We start from the raw sequence: 25,520 nt of genomic DNA, 5'->3' as shown, positions 1-25,520 counted from the left end.
CTGCTCTGTGGTGCTGGGCAGGCCGTTGAGACTTCTTGCTCAGCCAGCGCTCGGTGCACTGCATCCTGTCCCCTGCCTCGAGCGTTGCAGTCACTGCCTCTCCCAGTGAGGAGCCAGAGCCGGTGGCGGAGTCTAGATGTATCAGTCAGTGTCCAGGTAGGAAACAAACAGCACACTCAAATGAGGCTGAGGAGACTTTAATAAAAGGGATGCTTTGCTTGGCAGCCAGCAGGGTGAGGGTACCCAGTGGTCTCTCCCGTGTAGGCTCCTGTCTTTGCTAGGGAGAATCTCGCGTGGCTGGGTATTCCTCCTCTAGATTCACCCTCCGTGCTTCTCACCTGCGTGCCGCCTCCAGGTGGTCAGGAATGCACTGCCCGGGCCACCCACCCTGCCCCAACTGAGGGCAGCAGGAGAGCGGGGCTGGGGTCTTGTCCCCTGCGGGTCTCGCTGGTTGGTCTCTTCCTCCCCTGAGGTGGTAGCTCCCATCAGGGGCTGTGCCTCTGGGTTTCAGGAACGCTTCCCCCCCCTCATCGTTCAGGATGGAGGACAGGAGGAAGAGAACCCTGTGTTCTCAGGGAGCCCAGAGGCTAGCGGCGAGGCACCCGCGCTCCACAGGGGTGACTGCGCACCGAAGGCCTGCCGTGCTGGGAGTGTGGTGCAGCCTCCCAGCTGTCTGCGGAGAGGCGGGCAGGCTTCTCGGGAGCAGGGACACTGGACTGTGTCTTGACTAGATCCGCTCACGAGGTTGGTGCCGAGCCACAGGCAGAAGGAGCAGCACACACAGAGGCCCCACGGCGGGGGGCAATGACGAGGCACAGTAACAACCCCAGGTTCTTTTTTGATGGCAAACACTAGTAGCAGAAACCAAACTGCACTAAAATGTCCAGGGGCTGCGGGCAGGACAGGCTTCAGGCACTGAACACACTCAACAGGTCTGTCCTGCTGCCTGCTCTGCTGTCCTCTAGGTCAGCTTGATTCCAGGCAGGCTTTCTCCACTGCGGAAGGTGGGCGGGAGGAGGAGGAAGGAAGGCAGTTTCTGTAGCACTAGGCTCACGTGTTTTGTTTAACTTGTGAATCTAGAGAAAGACCTGCGTACGCTTTTCTCCCAGCCTCCGTGTAACAAGTATTATGAGACGTTAGCCCTCCCAGCCGGGAGGACAAGGAGAAGCCTCGGCAAGGTGGGGTCAGGCCTATCCTTGGGCAGGTTGCAGCCCCAGAGGCAGACACCTGGACCGCATAGAGAAGGTTCCCACAGGAAATGGGCTTTTTACCTGAAGAAAAGGGAACGGCAAAGCATCTGGGAAAACCAAAAATGTAGCTCCTGCAGCGCATTTCATGGGGTATAATTGGGGAGCAGGGTGTGTAGGTGGGTGTGTGAGAGCAGGGCTTTCGGGTGCTAGGAGCTAAACAGGGTCCAGTGGGGGCCCCTAAAGTGTTTTAAACAGAAGAAAGACTTAGTCTGAATTGTATTTTTGAGGCATAATTTTTTAAAGCAAAGCTACTCTCCCCTAAAAAGGAAACATCTTTTAAAAGCATATTCTACTTCCTAAAGCCGAAAAGAAATGCAATTGGCAATATCTGCTATTTAAGTCTCCCTGCTTTGCTTCCTTCCCAAACAACCATTGTCTGACATGCATATTTTCAGTTTGCACTGGAATCCTTACGTATGCAGGGCCTGATCCTTTTAGTTCAGGGCTGGAGGGCCAGGGCTAATGTGCCTGATTGCTGGGCCGGGCTCCAGTTCAGCCGTCTCTATGGAGCCAGAAGCACTTGCAGGCTGGGACCCTGACAGGCAGCCTCTTGGTGGGCCTGTGAGTCACACTAGGCGCTGTCACGCTTGGAGCGGGCGCTAAGCCACACGCTCGGCTCCCCACAGCAGGCAATCGCTACTGACACTGTCTAATTGCACAATCACTTTTCATTTGTCAAGACCCACCTGTCTCCATGCAAAATAGAGACTGACAGTCGGTGGGGTGGGCGTGGATCACTGCGGGGGAAGCAGAGACATTTTGCTAAGAGTGACTGCTGGAGCCTTGGCAGCAGAGGATTCTGGGAGAGTGATGGCAGGGAGAACGGCTGAAGACCTGGACTCTGGAACTGGCCTGCTTGGGTTCAACTCGAGGCACTGGCCCTTACTAACACTGTGACTCGGGCAGGTTGCTCTAACTTCCTTATCTGTGCGGTGAGCTAAGAATCCCTAATCTCAGGCGGCAGGCAGACTGGGAAGGTGGGTGCAGAACTGGGCACGGTCGCTGGCCAGGGAGTGCTAACTGTTTCCAGTGTTACACTTTTCTGGCCTTTTCATTAGACAGGTCCCTGCTTGTGATTGGATCGGGTGCTGGACCGTCCGTGGGTCGGGTTAGGGGGACCAAGCCTGGACAGTGTTGGCAAGAAGGTTTCACGGCGGCCTTGGGCTCTGCGGGCGCCTTCTCACAAAGGACTTCCCTCTCACCTCAAGTGCCCTGCCGGTCTGGAAGAAGTAGAGATAATCCCAGAGCTGGAAGGAGCGTACCGTTGATTCAGTTTGCAGAAATACTTGGTGTGCAGATATTTTCACAAGGTCCTTGTTTGTTAAGTCGGGCTCAGATTGGAAACCTGAGCATCTTAATATGCCACTTCTCCTGGGGTCCTATACGTTGAAAATGATCCGTATTAACCCAACAGAGGCTTTTCAGGATGCTTCTTTTTATTCTAGTGTTGTGACTTTAGGGAACTTATAAGTGATCGGTCTCTCCTAGTTTAGACCAGTGGTCGGCAAACTCATTAGTCAACAGAGCCAAATGTCAACAGTACAACGATTGAAATTTCTTTTGAGAGCCGAAAACCGACTTCTGCGCATGGGCCACGAAGTTTCAATCGCACTGTACGTGCGCGCCCGCACGTGGTATTTTGTGGAAGAGCCACACTCAAGGGGCCAAAGAGCCGCATGTGGCTCGCGAGCTGCAGTTTGCCGACCACTGGTTTAGACCAACTGAGAACTAGGGCTTCACAGTTGGAAAGACGAGGGTCGCATGATTAGCCTTTTTAGTGATAAAGCAGAATGGGAGGATAAGCCTGGACTTGGGGTCATGATGGGGCTCCTGATATTTTCACCCTGAATTAAACTCGCTGGTGTGGTCACAGGCAGAGTTGTACACACTCAGCCTCGCCGCAGGGTCAAGTCTCTCAGCACGTGACGGAGGAGGGAGGCAGAGAGGCAGGTGTGCTCTCATCCCACGTCAACACGTCCACGTCAGCACACCTGCTCCTTCCCAGCGCTCCCATCTCAGCGTGTGGCACCACTGAGCCCTCAGTCACTCAGGCCAGAAGCCTTCGATTCTCCCAGACGCCTCTTTTCCCATCTCACCTTACACCTAACCCTATAGAAGCTATGGTGAATGTATCCCAGTAAAATATCTCTCACTTCCAACCTTACCTTAGCTCCACCTGATCCAAGCCACCCTCTTTTTTTTTGCTTGCTTGGTCAATCTAGATATATCTTCCCGGCTGCTCTCTTTGCCTGGCCTCTCACAACACAGCAGCCAGAGTGACGGTTTAAGACTATAAGTCAGATTGTGTTACTCTTCTGGTCCAAACTCATAGTTTCCAATTAGAAGCAAAATCTAAGCTCTACCTTTTGCCTCTGAGGCTCTTCCTAACGGCCTACTTCCCTGACCTTACCTCCTCCCACCGCCCCTGCTCACACTGCTTCAGCCACTCTGCCCTTCTACTTGAGCACTCTAAGCTCAGGCCTGCCTCAGGACCTTTGCACATCCTATTTCCTCTCATTACACTCTCCCCCCTGATCTTCCATCATCATTTTATTCAGGCCACTTCTCAGCTGTTACTCACTCAGAGGGGCCTCCCCTGACGACTCTTTCTAAAATAGCTACCCTCTCTGTTACTCTCTTTGCCTTCATCTTTTTAAAATTCACTTATCGCTGCTTGACATTATATTATGCATTTGTAAATGCTTGTTTAGAACTGTGTTTTATCTACTGCTGCTTTCCCATGCCTAGCACAGGGTCTGACATAGGGTAGGAGCTCGGTAGATGGGCAAGTCTGAAAGAGAAAACCCAGAAGGGGCGGAATCCCACCTGTCAGGTCCTTCTCCCGGGCGCACTCATCAGTGCAGCCATTCCTCCTTGTGGTGCCAAGGCAGGAGGCAGCTCCTGGCCTGAGGTTCAGAGAGGCAGGTTAGCACTGTGAGCATTGCTGCGGGCCCTTTTACAGATGAGAGAAGCCCCAGTGCCAACTTGGGTCTCTGTGCTCTTAACCTCTCCGCTCTATTGCCTTTTGGCTCATGTACTTATCATTAGCTTTTCTCTTCTAAGCCTCATCACAGTTCTATGAGGCGTGCATTTTACAGTTCAAACAGATGAGGAAGGTGTTCGGGGGTTAAGTGACTTCCCCAGGATCACGCAGCATGAAGGAGCAGAGTGGCATTTGGATGGAGGCGCTTGACTGGAAGCCTTTGCACTCCACCCCTGCTTCCCATCTACGGCCACTCCCGGGGGAGCAGAGGCCACCAAGGGCGCAGTGCAGTCACGAGGATCGGTGAGGTGGGTGCAGGTGTAGCTCTTCGTGCAGGCCCTGTGTGACCCACTTGCATTTATTGGGCACTTGTTATGAGCCAGCTCCCTGCTAGTTCGTGGGGATGTAGGGTTGAAGATGTGCCCTAGAGTCAGTGCAGTAGGGGAAACAGAAGAGTGGAATCCAGCAATTTCTGTAATTACTGCAGTGTGGTAGGTACTGCAACAAGGACTGCCCAGAATGTCGTGGCATGTGGGAGGGACACTTAACCTGGCCTGTGAGGTTAAGGAAGGCTTCCAGAAAAGCCTGGGACTGAGAAGATGGGTGGACATTAGCCCGTTGAAGGGGAGAAGGGTGAGCGTGCCTGTTTGTTCTGAGAGTCGCGTGCAGTTCGCTATTTCTAGATGAGATTGTTGAGTGAAGGAGTGGGACCAGATGAGGCTAGAGAGACACATCTTGAAGGGCTGTGAGTGACAAGTGAGACAGCTGAGACCAGGTCCTGCGGGCAATGGGAAGTCTGACGGACTTGGAGAAAGCAGGCGATGTGATCAGAAGTGCCTGGGAGACAGATCACTCTAGTTTACTGAAGAAAGTAAATTTGGGAAGGAGTCAGAAAGGAAACAGGACAACCACCAGTTATGGGACCGCTGCAACAAGTGAGGCCCGAACATTTCCAGGCAAAAGGAGCTGGTCACCGTCTAAAGAAAATATGGACACCAGGCACCAGATCAGCCATGTGCCTTCACTGGAGCATGATGCAAGCCCATCACAGGTGCTTCAAAGGTGGGATGACTTCACCTCTGAGCTGGTCTCTTAGGAGGAGCTGGGCAGCTGCAGCCCTGCAGCCCTTGCTCGATGCCGCAGCCTCCTGCTACAGCAAGGCTGGTCTGCAGCTGTGGGTCTGCCCTCCAGTCTCTCCCCGTGACTGCAGAACTCAGGGGTGCTGGTCCTTTCCGCAGACCTTCACCCAGCGTGTCCCTCCCCAGCTCTCTGACCATCGTGACTGGTGTTGACTCCTCCACCTTCCTGTTAGGTTTCTATCGATACCTTCAGGAACCTCAGGAAATTCAGACTTCTGAGCAGAAGTGGGTGGCAGAATCTGCAGGAACTCCAGAACTACAGCAGCGTTTCAGGTTTTCTTCTGGGCTGCAGGGACTCTCTGGGTAGGACCTGAACAAGATGTACTGTCTCTTCAGACTTTGTTTACCTAACCACTAACAAAGTTGCATGGATGAGCTCATTAATGATAACAAACCCTTAGAAACGCAGCCTAAGTATTCACAGGTATGATAAGCTGCTGTTTGTTTTGTCAAATTGAATTGAACCACCATAAAACTTTCATTTTTTAGGAATATAGTATAAAATAAAATAATCCTATATAATAAAAGCCTAATATGCTAAGTGTCCAGTCATCCGTTCAACCAATCAAAGTGTGATATGCTAATGATATGCTAAGGCTGCTTAAACACTCACTATGACATGCACTGACCATCAGGGGACAGACAGTTGACCAGTCAACCAGTCACTATCACGTGCACTGACCACTGGGGGGCAGATGCTCTAACCAGTAGGTTAGCTTGCTGCTGGGGTCCAGCCGATTGGGACTGAGCTAGACGGGTTGGACACACCCTGGAGCCCTCCCATGGTCCCTCCCTGGCTGGCCAACCTCCCGTATCCCTCCCCGGCCCCGATCATGCACCAGTGGGGTCCTTTGGCCTGGCCTGCACCCTCTCGCAATTCTGGAACCCTCGGAGGATGTCAGAGCTGGTTTCGGCATGATCCCTTAGGCCAGGCCGAGGGACCCCACTGGTGCACGAATTTGTGCACCAGGCCTCTAGTCTAGAATAAAGCAACCAAAAATGTGATTAATTGATTTACTTCCTCAACTACATAAGTGAACTTCCTCAGAACCTCTGTTGTAAAGCATCCATCAGGAAAGTGGTGTGGCCAGTAGACAGTGCACACCATTCTCCACCCCATGCCAGACCACTGCGGGGAGGCACCTTCCCCAGTAACCTACCATCTCCTCACTGCCTAAGGAAAAGCTAAAGTGTAAATATATATTGTTAGTCATTTCTTTTGAGAGAAAAAGCTCATTCTCCATAATGCAAAAACAAGCTTGGTTTCTAACACTTTGGCAAAAGAGATAATATATGCCTGGTAGGGAAAGATCTGGAGTCTGATTCCTGGCTCTTTTGATTAAGACTCTACCAGCTACTTAGTCTCTGTGAGCCTCAGTTATTCATCTATAGTCAGGAATTGTAAAAGTCCCTGCCCAAAGTGTTGTAAAGATAAAATAAAATAATGTGACTAAAACTATCCTGTGTGGTACACAGTAAAGGCATAAATGTCATTAATAATGATAATAGTCATCCTACCTAATAATAGACAAATATGCAAATTGACCATACCTCTGACACACCCACAAGCCACGCCCACAAGCCACACCCACCATCCAATCAGAGCAAGTATGCAAATTAACCCATCCAAGATGGCTACAGCCACAGAGAGCAAGGTTTCCCAGGCAACAGGGAAACAAGCTTTCCTCCAGCCGTTGTAGGCCTAAGCCTCCACTCAAGCTACAAAGTTTCAGTTATAGAAGGTAAACAAATTCAAACAGAAATGGCATCAGAATGGAGCTTGAGAGAGCAGGCCAGGGTTGCCACCGGCAACAGGGGAAGCAAAGCTTTCCGCACACCCTGTCCAGGCCCACCCGCTTAAGGCTACAAAGTTTCAATTATAACCCCAACAGAAATGGCTGCCGGCCGCGGAGGGAGCCCCAGGCTTGGCTCCACTCCAGGCTACAAAGTTTCAATTGTAGAAGGAAAATAAATTCCAGATACCAGGGCCTCCACTTGGGTTGCCAAGGGGCGTGGCCGGCCTGCAAACCACCACAGGCCCCTCGCTCAGGCCGCCCCACGCCCCAAGGGAACCCCCACCCTGATCAGGGACACCCTTCAGGGCAAACCAGCTGGCCCCCACCCCTGTACCAGGCCTCTATCCTATCTAATAAAAGAGTAATATGCAGATTGATCATCACTGCAACACACAATATAGCTGCCCCCATGTGGTCAAAGATCCTGCCCCCATGTGGACACAAGATGGCCACCACAAGATGGCCAGCAGGAGAGGGCAGTTGGGAGGCACCCGGCCTGCAAGGGAGGGCAGTTGAGAAGGACCAGGCCTGCAAGGGAGGGCAGTTGAGAGGGACCAGGCCTGCAAGGGAGGGCAGTTGGAGGTGATCAACCCTGCAGGAGAGGGCAGTTAGGGGTGACCAGGCCAGCAGAGGAGGGAAGTTGGGGGCAAACAGGCTGGCAGTGGAGTGGTTAGGGGGTGATCAGGCTGGCAGGCAGAAGCGGTTAGGGGCAATCAGGAAGGCAGGCAGGCAAGCAGTTGGGAGCCAGCAGTCCTGGGTTGTGAGAGGGATGTCCGACTGCCTGTTTAGGCCCAATCACACAGTCGGACATCCCTCCAGGGGTCCCAGATTGGAGAGGGTACAGGCTGGGCTGAGGGACAACCCCCCTCCGTGCACAAATTTCGTGCACCAGGCTTCTAGTCATCATAATAAAATATAATAAAAACTTCAAAACATTTTGCTTTGAGGTTAAGACATAAGATGTTAGTTCCATTTTAGAGCTTGGAAAATCAAGGCTTCTGGCCACAAGTCAGAGGTGACTCTTAAAATGAGAAAGGGGACCCAGATAGTAGTATAATACTATATGGTGGAGCGAAGAATGTGTGTGAGAAAGTAACTCTTCTAATGATAGTGAGAATTGGCATGGATAGCACTTAGGAGGGTAGGGAGAGGGAAAACAGCTAATGTAGACAAGATACACACACACACACACACACACACACACACACACACACACATATATATATATATATATATATATATATATATATATAAAATTTTATTTAATTTTCACCACAGTACTACAGAAAAGGTAATAATCCCACTATATGGGAAAATGTTCAGAAGACTAAACTAAATAGTTCCAGATCACACAGCTAGCACAGGGCAGGCATGGGGTTTGAACCCAGTTCATGTGAATGCTCAACCTAATGCCAAGGGGCTCACTCACTTCCCCAAGAAAACTGCTGGAGAGCTCTGAATGTCAAGCTTAGAGGTTTATGTTCAACCTCGGGTAATGGGTGCATTGAAAGGAAGGGTCTAGAGGCCGTCTCCTGCAGCTCCAGTATTTCTTCTGGAACTGCCAATCTGGAGAAAACTACAGCCATGCCATTGTGACCTGTCAGGCTGCTTGTTGTATGAAGAATATCATGGGAAAGCAGGTGGAGAGTTTTACAGATTCCTCCTTCAGCAGCAAATTGTTAAATTAATATTGTCACCACATGGCCCAGTTATCTTGTCAGGAGCAGGCAAGTGTCAGCCGTGCCTGCTTGGGTGCGCGTGTGTGTGAAAGTTGTTGCTAAGTCAGCAGCTTTGCCATGTGAACCAAGTCTGCATCTCCAGCTGACATCCTAATTCTAGGGCTCAGGAAACCCTGGATAGGGATAATGAAGCTTCCTGCTTGCAAGTAGCAGACAAAGAAACTCCTGGGCTCTGAGTGGCAAGAATGGCCATGGTTACCGGGAATTTTGTTACTGCTCTCCTGCATAGGAATTAGTGGTGAGGGCACATTTTCTTGCAGTAATGGATTTGGTGGGACAGTTCCCAGATGGGGCAAATAGGACAAAGATGGCTTAAAGGTGTCTATCTGGTTCCCCAATAAAGTGCGCTCTCTCATTATATAGATGCAATACCAATTTAGAAACGACTCTTTTTTTAGTGCTTTCCAAGTTTACAAAGTATTTTCCCATGCCATTTAATTCTCACAACAGTCCTGGGAGGTCTCTGTAATCATCTCCATTTTGCAGATGAGGAAACTGGGTCTCAGAGGCATTGAATGTCTTGACCAAAAGTTAAGTAAGTATTAGTGAGTGTGGGTGGGACCACTAGAACCCACATTATACATTCTTATAGGTGTTCACCCATTTGCTTATTCATTCATGCTTTCATTCATTCATTCATTCAACATTTATTGAACACCTACTATGTTCTTAGCATTGAGTTAGTTGTTGGAATCCTAAGATAAAAATGTGAAATATTTTGAGTTCCTTAAATAGAGGGCTAATAAAAGAAGGAGCAGATCAATTATTGGTTCATTCTTTGGAACTCTAATTGGTGTTATTTCAACTCACATTTAAATACAAATAAACAATATTAGGAATCTATGAGTCTTCCGGCCAGTACTCCAGTTCTAAAGATATTTTGGGGGTTCTATTACCTTCCCCCAATACTTGACTCAGTTCAATATTAATTACTTATTGGATGCTTGCATTTCCTTTCTCTTGGTTCCTAAAAGGAAAATTGTGAATGCATTTGTACATTGAATCAACATCAGATAACTTTTCAACCTGAGTCACCTCCACAAAGGTTGTCCCCCATTTCCTTTTTCCAAGCCTTCTTGGCAAAGATGACAAATTCCAGATGGTCATAATTCCAACTTTATAGAATAAAACCTGCTTCTTCTTCCTTGTGCCCTGTCTGCAATCCAGGGCAGATGCTGCCTGGGAATCAGGGTGGCTCAGTACTTGATTTGGTTAAGCAGGGTCAGGTGTTTATTACTAAAGTCGTGGGCTGCTCTGAAGGCAAAATTAAAAAGTTACTCACATGTCTCAAAATGGTTTACTTTGATATATGGACATGTTGAAGCATCTCCTTATCCTCCATGAATATGCCAAAGCAGATAGGAGGTGCCCATTCAGGGACAGTGCCATTCTGCAAAGACTCTTCCCCTTTGGGAAAGGTTGCCATTGACGTTACTGTGGCTCACGAGGTATCAAGAATCTATTTGCGTCTTAAGCTGTGTGAAGGGAAGCAGTTCTAGGAAAGCCAAGCTTGTTATAACCTTTGGAAAATATTGGCCTATAGCTGAATCCCACAGAGCAATCTTCAGTGATAAAGAAAAGAAAGTTTAGATGTGGGCTATACAGTCAAGGGCTTCTTGGAAGAGTGTTATGTTGGAACAAACCACTTAAGCCCACTATCTTTCTGTTTCCCCATCTGTAAAGAGGAGACATCGTTTCTAAATAATCATATACCTCAGGGATTTGGTGGGTAATGTCTTTGGGGGAAGTTGGCCCAGTGTAGGCCAATAAGGAGTGAAAAGAACTAGAAGGTGCAGTGCCTGCATAAAGGCTCTCAAATTAAAAAATTTTTCAAGTCACCAATTTGCAACCTCTGTTCTAAAGTGTTTGGGCTTCTTCTTGAAAAAAGGTAATATACAAGTCCAAGTTATTACTACCATCAAACACTTAGTCAATAGCATTACTGCATTTAAATGCTTCCAATGGATAGGGTCCCATACTATGTGCTGAAGAAGAATACAAAATATTTTACCATGGTATCACAATTTTTTTAATTGATTTTAGAGAGAGAGGGAGGGTGACAGAGACAGAGAGAGAGCAACGTCAACCCATTGCTCATGTATTTACTGGTTGACTCTTTTATGTGCCCTGACCAGGGATCAAACCCAAAACTTTGGTGCATCTAACCAACTGAGCTATGTGGCCAGGGTGGGATTCCAATTTTTAAGGATGAAAATATTTGGTCTATTTGTATAGACAGATGTTCATCCATCCATTCATCCATTCATCTTTCCATTCATCCATTCATCTTTCCATCCATCCATTCATTCATTTATTCATTTAAGAAATATTAATCAAATATTCAATATGCTTACCTCAGGGCACCATAGTGATAAAAAACATAGGATCCCTGCCTTTATGGGAGTTATATTTATTAAATTGAAGTTAACTCCTGTGAACAATCTCAAGGGACACACGAAGACTAAGATGTGGGCCTGCCCCTCCAGTGGCTCATGTGCTTTTGGAGAAGACAGAGACCCATATGACCCCCATTCCAGGCAGGAGATGGTAGTGGCTGGAGTGGAGGCATCAACCAAGCTCTGGCAGCAGAGAGGGTGGGCATTGTCCCCTTAGGAAGGATCAAGATGGACTTTCTAGACCAGGTGGTGTTTTGTGGATCTGGATTTTGATAGGTAATGCAGTGCAGAGGTGAGTGGATGGGGGTGGAATTTAAGGGAAGAAAAATGTAGAGGGAAGCAGAGGTGGGAGGGGCAGGGAGGAGGTTGTAGCACCATGAGACTGAGCTTTGAGGGGTGCTTTATGGGAAGTAGGGCTTGGAGATGGAGCGGGTCATGAACAATTGTACACGTGTGTTAAGGAGTTTGGGTTTTATTCCCTTGTCATTGAAGAGTAGTGGAAGATTTGGGGCGTGATCAGACTCTGGCAGCAGCTCTCCTCCTTTCCCACTTTAAAGGGACCCTCCATCCCCACCTCCCTTTTCTCTCCTGCCTCAAGGAACAAGTGTCCCTACTTCTTGCCCAGACAGCCAAAGGCCAACTGCTCTGTGGGAACTCCTGACCTTCTCCAGTTAGGATGCTTCTGTCACGTTTCTTCATCAATTCTCTCTCACCTGCATTTTCAAATTTTCTTGCGTGGCTGGATCCCTCTCCTCTTCCTATAAACATGCTCAGTTCCCCCTCCTAAAATCAAAATAAAATCTCTTAGCCAGGCACATGGTAGGTACTTAATTATCACAATATGCCTATGATCACTGCTTTTTCAAGCTACTGCCTTATCTTTCTCCTTTGAAAGTGTAACCTTTGGTCTAGTCATTGCCATCTGCTTCCCCTTTCTCCCCACTCATTGATTCTTAATCCCTTGCAGTCTGGCACGTGCCTCACCACCCCCCCCCCCCCCCGCACCTCCACCCCCTTAGGAGCTGGCCTTTCTCCCCACTGCCACATGCTATGGCCTAATCTCAAACAGTTGTTTCCGCAGCCTCTCTGATCTTCAAATGTGCTTGATCCGGGAGCTTTCCAGAGCCCCCAGGGTGGGCTACATTAGTTGTCCTTCACATGTGCCCAGAAGCACCCATGGGCACCTCAGTCTCACTCTTCCTGCTACATTTGGTTGGAATTGTCTGTGTGTCCTTTCTCAAAGGCCAGGACCACACTTCTCTCATTTGGAATCCCCAATAAAGAAGCAATACTTAGGTCTGCCCAGTATGGTGGCCACTAGTCACATGTGGCTATTGAGCACTTGACATGTGGCTTGTCTGAATTCAGAAGTGCAGGAAGTATAAAATATGCATGAATTTCAAAGATTTAATACAAAAAAATGGCTTACTAATAATTTTATATTGAATATGTGTCAAAGTGATTGTATTTTAGATATCCTGGATTAACTAAAGTATATTATTAAAATGAATTTACTTATTTCTTTTGAATTTTTAATGTGACTATGAAGGTATTTTAAATTATTTTGTGGCTCCTGTTAGATTTCTATTAGACAGTGCTGACCTGGAACATGGTGGGGAAGAATAGGCCCTGAAACCAGGGTTATCAAACAGAACTGAATTGAGTTAGGTGGTGCCCTTTCCCTTGAACCTCCTTCCCTAATTTCAGTGGTGAGCCTGCCCAAGGTCCTCCTCCGCTCTGTGGCCTATCTCTCACGGGCTCTGCCATCTCCCACTCTGAGTCCTGGCCACCCCGGATCTGAGCTGTCCCCAGCCCCTGAGGACCCAGCATGTGGAGGCGGACCTGAAAGGATGAGTAAACACACAAAGCCATGTTGATTTTTATAAAGCAAATGAATGAAATTAAAAATGGAGGAAGCCTCTAGCCAATGGCAAGAGTTAGCCACTGCAGGCTGACAAAGTGACCTTCAGAAGAGGCTTCGAAGGTGAGGAGGCTTTGAAGGTAGGCGGCTGGAGGCACAGCCTCCTCCCCCGGCTCATGTGGACCCTGTGAAACGCAGAGCAGGTCACGGGTTGAAACTGGGAGACCTTGAGATGGAGAAGTGTTTGCTTTAGTAACCAAGGGCGTTGTCCCTCAGGGTGGGCCCTCAGGGCTCAGGTGCGCCCAGGGCTCTGAGCGCTTCCGGCCAGTGCTAGGAGAAAGCGGCTGCCCGCCGTCATTTCAGCTCAGGCCTGGGCCGTGCTGTCTGTTTTGAGCACTGGCCAGATTTAAGAAACTTGGGTTTTCTTATTGTTGCTTCAACTTGTTCTGGAACCTTAATTAGGCCCCCTAAACTCTCTGTGCCTTGCCTTCCAATCCCTGTCCTCAGCCTTCTCAGAGCTTGGGAAGGAGGATGCGTGATACAATAATGAAAAGGATCCTGAGTTTCTCCAGGTCAATATGTGGTCCCGGGTGGAGTTTATTACCAGGCAAGCTGGGAAATACTTAACACCTCGGGGTAACCTCCAGCTCTATTTGCCCCAGTCAGTGACAGGGCGAAGATGAGGTGAATAATAACTGTCCCTTGTTGGGTCCGCCCTTGCCAGCCACACATGCCTCTGAGCTGGATGTTGATGTCAGCGTCGTATGGATGAGAGGCTGATGCTTCAAGGCCCTGCTGAGAGAAGCAGAAAGGATCTGAACCCAGGTCTCGGGCTCTTTTCACTGTCATTCCATGCAGCCCCCAGAATAGCCAGGAGCCCCAAAGCCGGTTAAGTATTCTGTTCTCATTTAGCAGTTATCCAGCCTGATTTTATCTGGCCCACCAACTATTATAATTGGATAGGTAGATAGTAAATGTCAATCCCTAACATTAACTGTTCAGTTACACTCCTGACTTTTTGCGAAAGTGAGCTAGACAGAGGTTATTCAGCCATTTCTGAAATGGCTCACCTGAGGCTCAGCATAGTCGAGTGGCATGCTCAAAGCCTTGCAAGGAGTGCCTGGCCAGGCTGAGTGTCTGGATTCTGAGCAATGACCACTAGAAGGAGCTGTCTCTTCCCTCTGCAGAGAATTGAAATTCAAACAGGCACCAGACACAAGTTCCCAGAACAGAGAGGCCTGGAGGCTGGGGAAGCGAGAGGGTTGCTGTGTGCGCTGGCGTGCCTCCCTCCTCAACGAGGTCCATCTGTGCCTGCAAGCATCCTGTGGGGGTGGCGCCCTGCTCTCCTTGCTTGATCCTCAGCATGGGTCTCTCCACGGTCTGAGGATCCTGAGGATCGTGGTGGTTTAGGAGAAAACATCAGAGCCTTCCCAGTGGCTGAATGTACTTACCTTGAAAACCGCTTGGAGACAGATGACTCATCGTGCCCTCTGCTTCTAGGCAAGATTACACCTACAGCCTCCCCAACAGTGTGTGGGGAGGGACAGTGTGTCACTATTCCTAATGGTCTGTGTGAGGATGACATAACTCAGTGCCTCATGGGCAGGGAGTTCTTCTTTACGTCCAGCCTGAAACTAAGGAGATGGAGAGGATTCAGGACTCCTTCCTCGGGTCTTCAAGAACATGGTGGAAGGACCTGCCCCCTGTGGCTGACCAGGCACCGTCGCGTGCTGAGCAAGCACCACGGGGCTGTTGTCGGGACCAGAGACATGGTCCCTGGGCTGAAGGAGCAGACAGGCTGGCCGGGGTCAAGGGCTGATCTGGAGGCCTTTTGTGGAAGTTCTTCATTTTACAGGTGGAGCAACTGGGCACCCAGGTAGTGGTCCCCCTGATCCACACCAGGTCAGAGGCCAGGTCAGACGGCATAGTGATCACCCCTTCTCCCTTCTTGGAAGGTGCACCTTCAACTAGTCAGAGGTTCTTGACCAGCCATTGGGAGCCCCAGAAGCCCCCTACCCCCTGAGATTCTGAGTCTGTTGTTCTCAGGCAGAGCCTGAGATTTTATTCTTCAGGGGTGATTCCAATGTGTGACCTGGATGAAGACTGAAAGGCCAGAGTGAAACCAAACAGAATTCACACCGTGTAGTGAATATCAGCTGTGGGCACAGGAAGGTCTTTGGTACTTAGGCACGTCCTAAGGATGCACAGATGTATAAGACACTGTTCCTGCCAAAACCGGTTTGGCTCAGTGGATAGAGCGTCGGCCTGCGGACTGAAGGGTCCCAGGTTCGATTCCGGTCAAGGGCATGTACCTTGGTTGCGGGCACATCCCCAGTAGGAGGTGTGCAGGAGGCAGCTGATCGATGTTTCTCTCTCATCGATGTTTCTAACTCTCTATCCCTCTCCCTTCCTCTCTGTAAAAAAATCAATAAAATATATATTAAAAAAAAAAAAGACACTGTTCCTGCCTTCAAGGAGCTTGAACACCTGATTATTCGGGAGGGAGAGAGGCACAGCTGGGAAACACAAGAGTCACACAAGAACTGTGTTGTGGTGAAATTACGGGTGCTACACATGTCACAGACGATGCCACTTCAAGGTGATGCACATGCTACACACGAGACAAGGTAGAGCAGGATCCCGAGCACAGTGGCAGCAACATTTCTGTCTTGAGGTCTTTGCACATGGTGTTCCCTCCGCTCGGATGTTCTCTGCTCAGCCTTGGCTCGACTGACTCCTTGTCATCCAGGACCCAACTCAAATGTCACCTCCTCAGAGAGGCTTTCTAGTGTTGTCTCCTCCCCTGTCACTCACTCTCTGGCACAGACTGGCTAGTTCTCTGTGTAGTACTTCTCTCTGACTAGAATCTTATTTCTTTGCTTACTTGTCAATTTTCTGTGTGTTTTATTTTTTCCTCCACTGGAAGTTAAGTTCCATCAGAACAGGGATCCTATAGTTTTTATCCCCACTGTGTTTCAGCACCCAGAACAGAGCCTGGCACATAGTAGGTACTTTATAAACATCAGCTGAGTGACTTGTTAGGGGAGGAAGCTGGAGGTGAAGATAGCATTTCAGCTGGTCCTTCGAGCATGGGTAAGACATTGAGGGGACAGCAACAACATGGAGGCATGGCAGGTTGGAAGTGGGGCCTGAGCAAACTTGTCTACGTGAAACAGACAACGGGTGTGTGAGAGTGTGTTTGGGGAAGGGTGGGGAGCTGGTTAACACAAAGGGTGCTGCTAAGGGGGTGGTGGGAGATATGGCTGGGAAGGGAGGTCTCAGCTTACTCGTGGAGGCTGTGTCACATGCCTTGGTATGTCACATGCTTACAAGGAGAACTCTAGTGACTGACCGCTGGTGCCGGGCTCGAAGCATGGCCTCTGTCCTGTGGACAGTGGAACCCACCAAAGGCCAGTGAGGAGGGAGGCGCATGGCCAGGTGGCAGCAGCATACCGGTGTTTGAAGTCTAGAGAGCAGCCAGGGACCCCTGCATCACAAGGGGTGACCTAGGGAGAGGGAGTCTTTGCCCCTGTGTGTCCCCGAGGGCTCAGCTGAGCTGAGGCCCTCTGCTTGGGAGCTGTTTCCACTGCAGCGGTATCAGTTGTGTGAGAGGAGTGCCCACTCAGGAGATGGCGGTGGCAAGCCGAGGGGGAGGGGCGAGAGGCCATGTGGATGGGCTGGCGCTGTGCTCTCGCTGCTGCAGAGAGTGACTCAGATCCCGTCCTGGCACCAGCCTGCTCCGGCAGTGCAAGCTGTTCCCAGGCTCCTGGAGACTGGGCTGGCTCTCACTTCTCCCCAGGACTGAGGCCAGGGAGGGTGCGGGGTGCTGGTGGCTGTGTTCTCACCCCCTCCCTTTTTCCCAGCACAGGGGTGGGAGTGGAGGATGTGGAGGCTGGGTGCTGGGTGCTGGGTGCACTCCCTGTAGTACCTCCAGGCTCTCCCAAGCTCTGCCCAGCACATGCACAGCAGGACACCAGTCATGCTGGACAGATGACAGGTGATGTGCTGCTCGCATAGAAGGCTTTCCTGAAAAGTTACCGTTGGAAACTGGGTCAGGTGGACAAATGCTGATGGAACCTCGGCTGTGACTACCTGGGAATAATGATGTGACCTAAGGTTGCTCAGCACTGAATATTTGAATAGCACTTTATAACTTGCAAAATCTTTTTATTATCCTTAATGTCATTGTCTTCACAACCATCCTGGAAGCCAGGTGGTATTCCCCTTTTTTCAATCTGAAGCTCAGAGAGGTTAAGTCACTTGCTGAAGGTCACATAGTTGTTGAAAGCAGAGCTGAGAATCCTGACCTGGGTCTTGGGGTTACAAGAGTTTTAATAAACCATACACTTTGCTAGTTTTCCCGGATTCTGAGACCTAAGCACCTGTCATATTTTAACCTTTCCTTGGTATATCACATGCTCACAAGGAGAACTCTAGTGACTGACGGTTGGTGCCTCAGGAGCCATCAACACTATTGAAGGGATAATATGCAGGTACGTAAACATTGGATGTCCATAAAGTTGAGGGTGATTAGTCACTCATTGGTCAAATATTTCATGTTTATCCTGTTCCTCAACTGTTACTGTTCATACTTAGCCTGAACCATATGAAATTGCCAGGAAAACTAGTGCAAGTGCATGGTTTATTAAACTCTTATATTTCTGTTGATCAAGAATGATAATATCAGCATAATGATAATATATCAAAGGTGCCAAATAAACTTGTGCTATTTGACTTGAGAGGATCTAGAACATTTGGGAGTCCTATTTTCAAAGTTGACTCGGTTTCCTCGATCTATATGACAGAGAAGTACTACCTCGAGTGTTGTTGAAGGATCAGTCAGATATCCTGTACAGAAGAGCTTCAATGCCCATGAGATAATTTCTAAGTAAGCTTTTATGAATGTGCATAAGCTTTTGCCCTCAAGAGGCTCACAGTCTGACAAAGGCAATTCAGACTTACCCATCAAAGAAGATGCCAGGCACCTGGAGCCTAGTGGTTGGACATGGGATGTTAAGAGCAAGGCCCTGGAGTCACAGTGATTTGGCTGGAATCTCGGATCTGGCATAGGCCTGCTATGTGACCTTGGGCAAGTTACTAATCTCTCTGCTGCTCGGTTTTCTCATCAGTAGAACAGGAATAAGAACATGTTTACCTCACAGAGCTGTGAAGATTAAAACAATGAATGCAGAGGACTTAGAATTATTCCTGGCACATAGAAAATGCTCAGTCTGATATAGCTGCTATTGTGACTTTTTATATTTATCCTATATAATAAAAGGCTAATATGCAAATTGTCCCCCATGGGCGGGAGTTCCACCTACCGGGAGTTAGACGTGCACTGACCACCAGGGGGCAGCGCAGAACATGGCGCACATCGGTGACGTGGCACTGGCAGCAGGCAGCAGTGGAGGTGCTGCCAGCCCCGATGGGCCCCTATGAGAGCAGGACTGTGTCGGGATGGTGGAGCAGGTGAGCAGGCAGTGGCAAGCAGCCAGGGGAAGGGAGGCCCCAGCCAGCAGCCAGCAGCTGCTAGGGGCCCTACCCGTGCACGAATTTCGTGCACTGGGCCTCTAGTTCTTAATATGATTATCCTTTGGACAGGAGGAAGCATTAGGTTACCCTTGGCACCAGATGGAAGATTCTGCTGCCTAAAACCTCAAGGTTAGGTTCACAGTTTCTAAGAATGCTGTTATTTGTGATCTCTGAGTTTTCCTTGACTAGGCTCTGTGACTGGTCTCCCCTCTCATCCTCCATGGGAGAGATTCTGACAGGAATCTGGGGAAGGGGTGGTGGGGTGGTGGACACCAGCAGCATTATCCTCGGTTCCCCAGAGCATCTGTTGTCCAATTTCCCTGGATTGAGTGAGGCTTCTCATATTGCACACCTCTGGTCACATGAAAGGCTCTGCAACAGCTGAGAGAGCACAGTCCTCATTTCTGACACCAGCTGTAAGTCCAGGGGTCCCCGAGACCACATGCAGGTTTGATCATTTGCATAGACCTCAGAGAAAGCTGTTATGCTTATTATGGTTACAGTTTATCTCAGGGAAAGAATACAGCTTTAATCAGCCAAGGGAAGAAGTGCATAGGGCAGAGACCAAGAAAAGTTCTGAATGGGGAACTTCCAGTTTTCCTCCCTCCATGGAGTGAACACAACGTAGCTTTCCTGACATTGATGTGTGACAGCATGCGTGGAGTACTGGCAAACAGGAAACTCCTTGAAGCCTTGGTGTTCTGAGTTTTTATTGGAACTCCATCACCTAGGCATGATTCCTTCCCGTGTGGCAAATCTCAGTCTCCAGCCTCTCAGGAGGTTGAGCTGATACTGAAACCTCCACTCTACCTCACATTGTTGCTGTGGCTCAAAACGACACGCTAAATCCAATTATTACTATCTGGCTGGCCCAAGGTCCCCAGGCAAACAGAAACACTCCCATCAACCATGACATTCCAAGAGCTTAGGGATTGGTCTCCCAAAGTCAAGGGCAAAGACAGACCTCATTTTGGACGAGGTTAAATTATTTACTACAAAGGTCTCTGTAGATCTAGGGATACCAAGATATGGGGCCCTCATCCCAGGGAGTCCATAGTCCGCAGGGAGAGACAAGGTAGGTAACCTGTGCAAGTCAGCTGGTATGTGGTTGTACAACTGTCCATGACCACTTGGGGGAGCTGGCATGATCTGGCATCATGGGAATGAGACTGGCCTGATGGGTGAAGTTTGTGTCCCAAGGTTAGACTCATGAAGCGTTTCTAGATGAGAAGTTATTGACTGATTTTGGCATGCTGATCAGTTCAGCTGGCCCAGAGGATCTCCATATCAGCCTACCTCAATCACTCACTGACACTGGGGGCCAGAGGGCGGGGAAAGTGTTGAATCTTCTAGAACCATGGTCGGCAAACTGTGGCTCGCGAGCCACATGCAGCTCTTTGGCCCCTTGAGTGTGGCTCTTCCACAAAATACCACGGCCTGAGCGAGTCTATTTTGAAGAAGTGGCGTTAGAAGAAGTTTAAGTTTAAAAAATTTGGCTCTCAAAAGAAATTTCAATCATTGTACTGTTGATATTTGGTCTGTTGACTAATGAGTTTGCCAACCACTGTCCTAGAACAAATGGGAAGCTCAGCATGTCAGTAACGGTTGAGATAGACATAGGCTGAGTAGAAGTAAATGAGTGGGGACAAAGGTGTGTAAACTATATAAACTATCAGAGACCTCTCCACAAACAGCCCTCACTTGGAAACTGCTCTATCTAATGATTATAGCTGCAACACAGGACACCCCTGGGATCCATGAGAGGGCACAGCCATTCTTCCTTCACTTGTCTTTTCGGTAGCTGTCCTGACTCCTTCTGGGTGGGGGAACCTCCTTGGATGCTCTTTGGCATGGTTGCCTGATGGCCAGGGTCATGATCTCTATCACACTCATTCCCACCTCTCACCACATTCCCAGGAATTTTCTTATCCTGCCATTGACCTCACTGTCAGCACCTTGATGGAAAGCTAAGCTCACTGTCCCTTTTCCCTCTATTTCTTTTCTCTTTTTGGCCCTGGGGATTGGTGGGAACCGACCCCATTAGACCAATTCAGAGGGATGGTCAGACCTGTCAGCCTGCAGAGAAGTGGCCTCATCAGAAGGACTGCCATGTGTCCATGGGGACCGTAACAACCACATCTGGGCACAGAACCTGCAGGAGGGCGCCATGATCCTGGGAAGTTTTGCCACTTGACTGAATTTAGGCCTCTTTTAGGGGCTTGGGCAGCACATTGCTTGCCACAGTCCTTTATTTGTTCAAGAAGAGCCGCAGTTTCCTGCTTTCATCCGAAAGTTCCAATATCATAACTCAGTAATCAATGATGCTTTTCAGGGGGCAGGAATTTCTGAGTAGTTTTACGTTTTTACATTTTGTGATTTTTGTTTTCAAAACCACATTTTGGCATCCTTTATAATAAAAGGTTAATATGCAAATAGACCAAACTGCGGGAACAACCAAACAACTGAACAAAAGAACAACCGGTCGCTATGACATGTGCTGACCAACAGGGGGCGTGCAGAACACGGTGGGCATCAGCAGCAGGTGGCAGAGCGCGGAACATGGTGGGCGTTGGCCGCGGCAGGAAGGTGGAACAGGTGAGCGGGGTTGCCCGACCAAGGCGGGGTGCCAGTCACTGTCATCGGGGCAAGCCTCTGGTGGTTACTGAAAATTCTTTGCTCCCGCATGCCCAGCGCCGATCGCTTGGCACCATCAGTGGGCTGCTGGCCCCGATCGCCCTTGAGGGCTTCTCCACCTCCCCCTGCTCCTGAGGGGCGATTGGGGCAGCAGCGCTGTTCACAACCACTGATGGCACCGGCGCCGCTTGCACCTGCTGCTGGTGCTGGCCCCAATCACTCTGCGCCATCAGCAGGTGAGAGCGGGTCGGGCATCATCAGCACATGGGAGCTGTGGCTGCCAGCAGACACGAGACAGGGGGCTGAGGCAGGAGAGGCTAGGCAGGGGCGTAGAGGATGGGCCGAGACCCGCCCCTGTGCCCACCGCAGCCTCGCGGCCCACAGTTCCTTTCAAAGTGCATGAATTCGTGCACTGGGCCCCTAGTCTGTATAATAAAAGCCTAAGCAACTGTTATGGCAGAACGACCAAAACAACCAGTTTCTATGATGCGCACTGGCGGCAGGGGGCAGATGCTCAATGCAGGAGCTGCCCCCTGGTGGTCAGTGTGCTCCCACAGGGGAGCACCACTCAGCCAGAAGTTGGGCTCACAGCTGGTGAGGGCAGCGGCGGTGGCGCGATCCTCTCCCACCTCCGTGGCAACACTAAGGAGCAGTGAGCCGAGTGATCAGGAGCAGGGAGCAGGCAGGCGGCAAGGAGCAAGGGCTCCCAGACTGCAGAGGGATGTCTGCCTGCTGGCCTAGGCCCACTCCCCATGGGGAGTGGGCCTAGGCCAGCAGGCAGACATCCCCTGAGGAGGCCTGGACTGCGAGAGGGCGCAGGCCGGGCTAAGGGAACCCCCTGCTCCAGCACACGAATTTTGTGCACTAGGCCTCTAGTCTCTACATATGACCCCAGGGAAGCAAGAAAAGGGAAACTTTGTTCATTCAATTCACAAACATTCATTAAAAAGTTACCATAGCCTGGCACTGTTGGGTTGCTGGGAATTCAAAGACGACAAAGACAGGGTCATGGTACTTGAGGAACACATAGTCCAGTGTGGAAGACAGGTGTATACATAATAAACCAGGCAGCCAAGTGACCGATTATATCAAGGAGGGACAAACAATGAATTATTCTGCAAGGAGTGATGATCAGGGACAGATTCCCCGAGGAAAGGGTGTTTCAAGCTGCCCTACACAGATGGAGAAGAGAGAGGTTATTCCAGGAGCCACAAAAGACAAAAGCAAGAAGGTGGAAATGCAATGTTCATTGAAGACCCAGAAGAGCCAATGCCAACACCCACACGGCTACAGCAGCTGGGCACTGCACAACTCCAGGGGAGGCCAGTTATCTAAACTGATTTGCATGGTGAAGTCTAGGGTCGTGCAATATGTTGCCTGGATAGAGGGCACAGGGGAGGAGTGAGAGAGGCATAGCAAGGAATCATGGGAGCTTTCACTTTCATGTCATCTGTTGTCTCAGTCATCAATATGGAATCATTCAGCAAACACTGGTTGAGCAACTATTGAGTACTTGGGGTTTTACCATATCTTGCCATTCTTGTCCACTTCATAAGCAGGGGCTATTGAGGACTACCTCTCATAATATCTAGCAGACCTGTCTAGCAGAGGTTAGCACTCTTCAGACCTGAGTCATGTCATTAGCCCACATTTCAGTGACATGTGGATGTTAGCCAGTGAGACTGAGCCCCTGTTGCTTAGCATCATAAACATTATTATATAAGTGAGGAACTGAGGGCCAGCGGAGAAAATGACACCTTCAAAATCACAGATTTATAGTCTTAGAGCCTGGACTGAAACTAGGTCTCCTTCCTTGAATCTCAGTAGTATTTCCATCAAATATCTAAAGAATTGTAACTGAGTACCATTTATTTATCCTTCTTAGAATGAAGGACTGCGTGTACCTGTTAGAATAAGTAACCCCAGCTGCTATGACAGGTAACCCTTGAAATCTCAGTGACCCTCATCACAACCCAGTGTGGGCTGGGCAGCTCTCCCAGCTGTTACAGGGCACAGGAGGATTCCATTTTGTGGTGGAAAGAATGGAGAATGATAATATAGAAAGTCCATGTCATAGCTCTTATTCCTAATGCTAGTAACGCAATGGCAGCCAGCTTAGTGGTCATCGGGTCTTTACCTGAGAGCCATTACCACCTTCTTCTGTGACAGTCCTCATGTCACATTTCTCAAGGTGGAATCTGTGGCCCAGAGGATGCAGTGACCTGTCAGGATCATGCCCAGCTTCCCAGGTCCAGGACTTAAACACAAGAGATCTAGATTTCAGGGAGCTCTCCTTCTCTCTTCAGGTACCCGTGACATCATCTTCAGGTGGCAGATACCTTCCCTCAGGGGACACCTCTGCACTGGCTGTGTGCCTGGGGGGTGGGAGGATGGGGGTAGAGGTGAGGCCCTGGGGAGGGAGAGGGGAAAGGAGAGAGGGGAACAACTGTTTTCTCTCAGAGCTGTTGTCCCTGCCAGCCTCGCTTTCCTCTTGCTCTGTCATGGAACTGTTTAGTGTTCTGACAGCAAGTACCACAGCTCAGAACATTGGTCTCAGGAGCGAGCAGCAGGGACTGACTGAGTCCTGGGTTGGATGTGGTATGTGAGCGCTGGCTCGCATGCTCCCCTGCCCGGCTGTCAGTTTAGCTCCCGCGCTACAGAGCGGAAAGCAGCCTCCGGTACCTGGGGAAGGGTATTTTGGGGAGAAGGCAAGGAGTTGGAAAGAGATGTGGAATTCAGTTTCTCCCTGTGCCTCATTTCCTGAGGCCCTTGGAATGACATTCAAAGCCCCTTCACCTGGGATTGGGGCTCTTTCTCTGGGGTTCCGGGGGCCCTTCCTGGGTACCCTGTACACATGCCTTCTGAAGCCCGCTGATGCTGCCACTGTTTCCACCATCCCAACCTCCTGAGGGCATGCCAGACTCATCGCGCCAGACTCGTTGCTCCTCTTCTTTTGGCATCCCTGCAGGCGCCGCAAGGGCCAGCCCAGGGCATAGGAGATCTGATTTGAATCCATTCTGAAGACACACAGCTGATATTACCTCAACCCATGAATCATTTAGAGCTACAGAGTTATGGTCTCTAGAAATCACTTTTCAGTTCCTGGGGTTGCCACCCCCTAATTTTAAGCTTTGCTTACTAGCACCTTAATCCAGGCTGTTGAAGCTTCAATACAAAAAAATGGTTGTTTTTGAGAAAAGGAATATTAAAATTTTTTGGCCCCCTTAGTGACAGGTACTGTGCTATTTGCTGTTATTTAACTTATTATATCATTTTTATCCCCAAAGCGAGATGTGGCCAGTTCCTGTGTGAAAGGTACTGTTTAGACACTGCGCGGGTCCAAGGTGATTTTACTGGTACACCGGCTCCATTCCTCCAGGAGCTCAGGCTGGAGGCCCTAATGGTTTACCGCCACACGATCACTGTCATCTTTGGCCACACGGCAGCAGGTCCTGGTCACTGACTGAGCTCAGGTTTCCTGCCAGGCAGCGCACAAGGGAGTTGACATGCATGGCCTCATGTATTCAGCACACCACTCCTAGGAGGTGGGTGCAATTATCACTCCCCCTTTACAGTCTCGGAGATGAGGCTGCCTGTCCAGGCACCGAGCTAGTATGTGATCATGCTGGTAGTCAACACACTGACTAGCGTCAGGACACTGACTGTCACGAATAATGCAAAGAGACACTGGAACCAGGAACCACGGAAAAGACGACAGCAGAGTGACACGCGGATGGAGAGGTTAATTAATTCTCACTGGGGAGCCTGGGAAGGTGACCTAGATGAGCTTGAATTTGAGCTGGTCCTTAAAACCTTGGCAGGGCTCCCAGAGGCAGTTACATGGAAGGAGGTCCAGTGGGAAAGAACACCACGAAGACAGATGTGCATCCCGGGAGCCCACGGGAGCGGGAGAGGGGCCTATTCGGTTTCCCCAATTTCTCTTTCCAGCTCTCTCAGGTAGGATCGTTACAGGATATTTCTATGATCGTGGCCATGAGGACATTATTATAAAGAGCAAGGTCAGCACCTTCCACTTTGCAAATGAGCTCTACTCAGAATGGCTGAGGCCCAAAGAAAGCTTCCAGGCCTGTGCGCTGGAGGGCTCAGCCACCGATTCCACAGGGAGCTTGGCCTGCCCCTCCTGGGTGATCTGGCAAACCCTGGAGCTGCAAGGCAGCCGCTCCAGG

Source organism: Cnephaeus nilssonii, assembly GCF_951640355.1.
Source record: "Cnephaeus nilssonii genome assembly, chromosome: 6".
NCBI classification, from domain to species: Eukaryota; Metazoa; Chordata; class Mammalia; order Chiroptera; family Vespertilionidae; genus Cnephaeus; species Cnephaeus nilssonii.
This window is presented reverse-complemented; position numbering follows the sequence as displayed.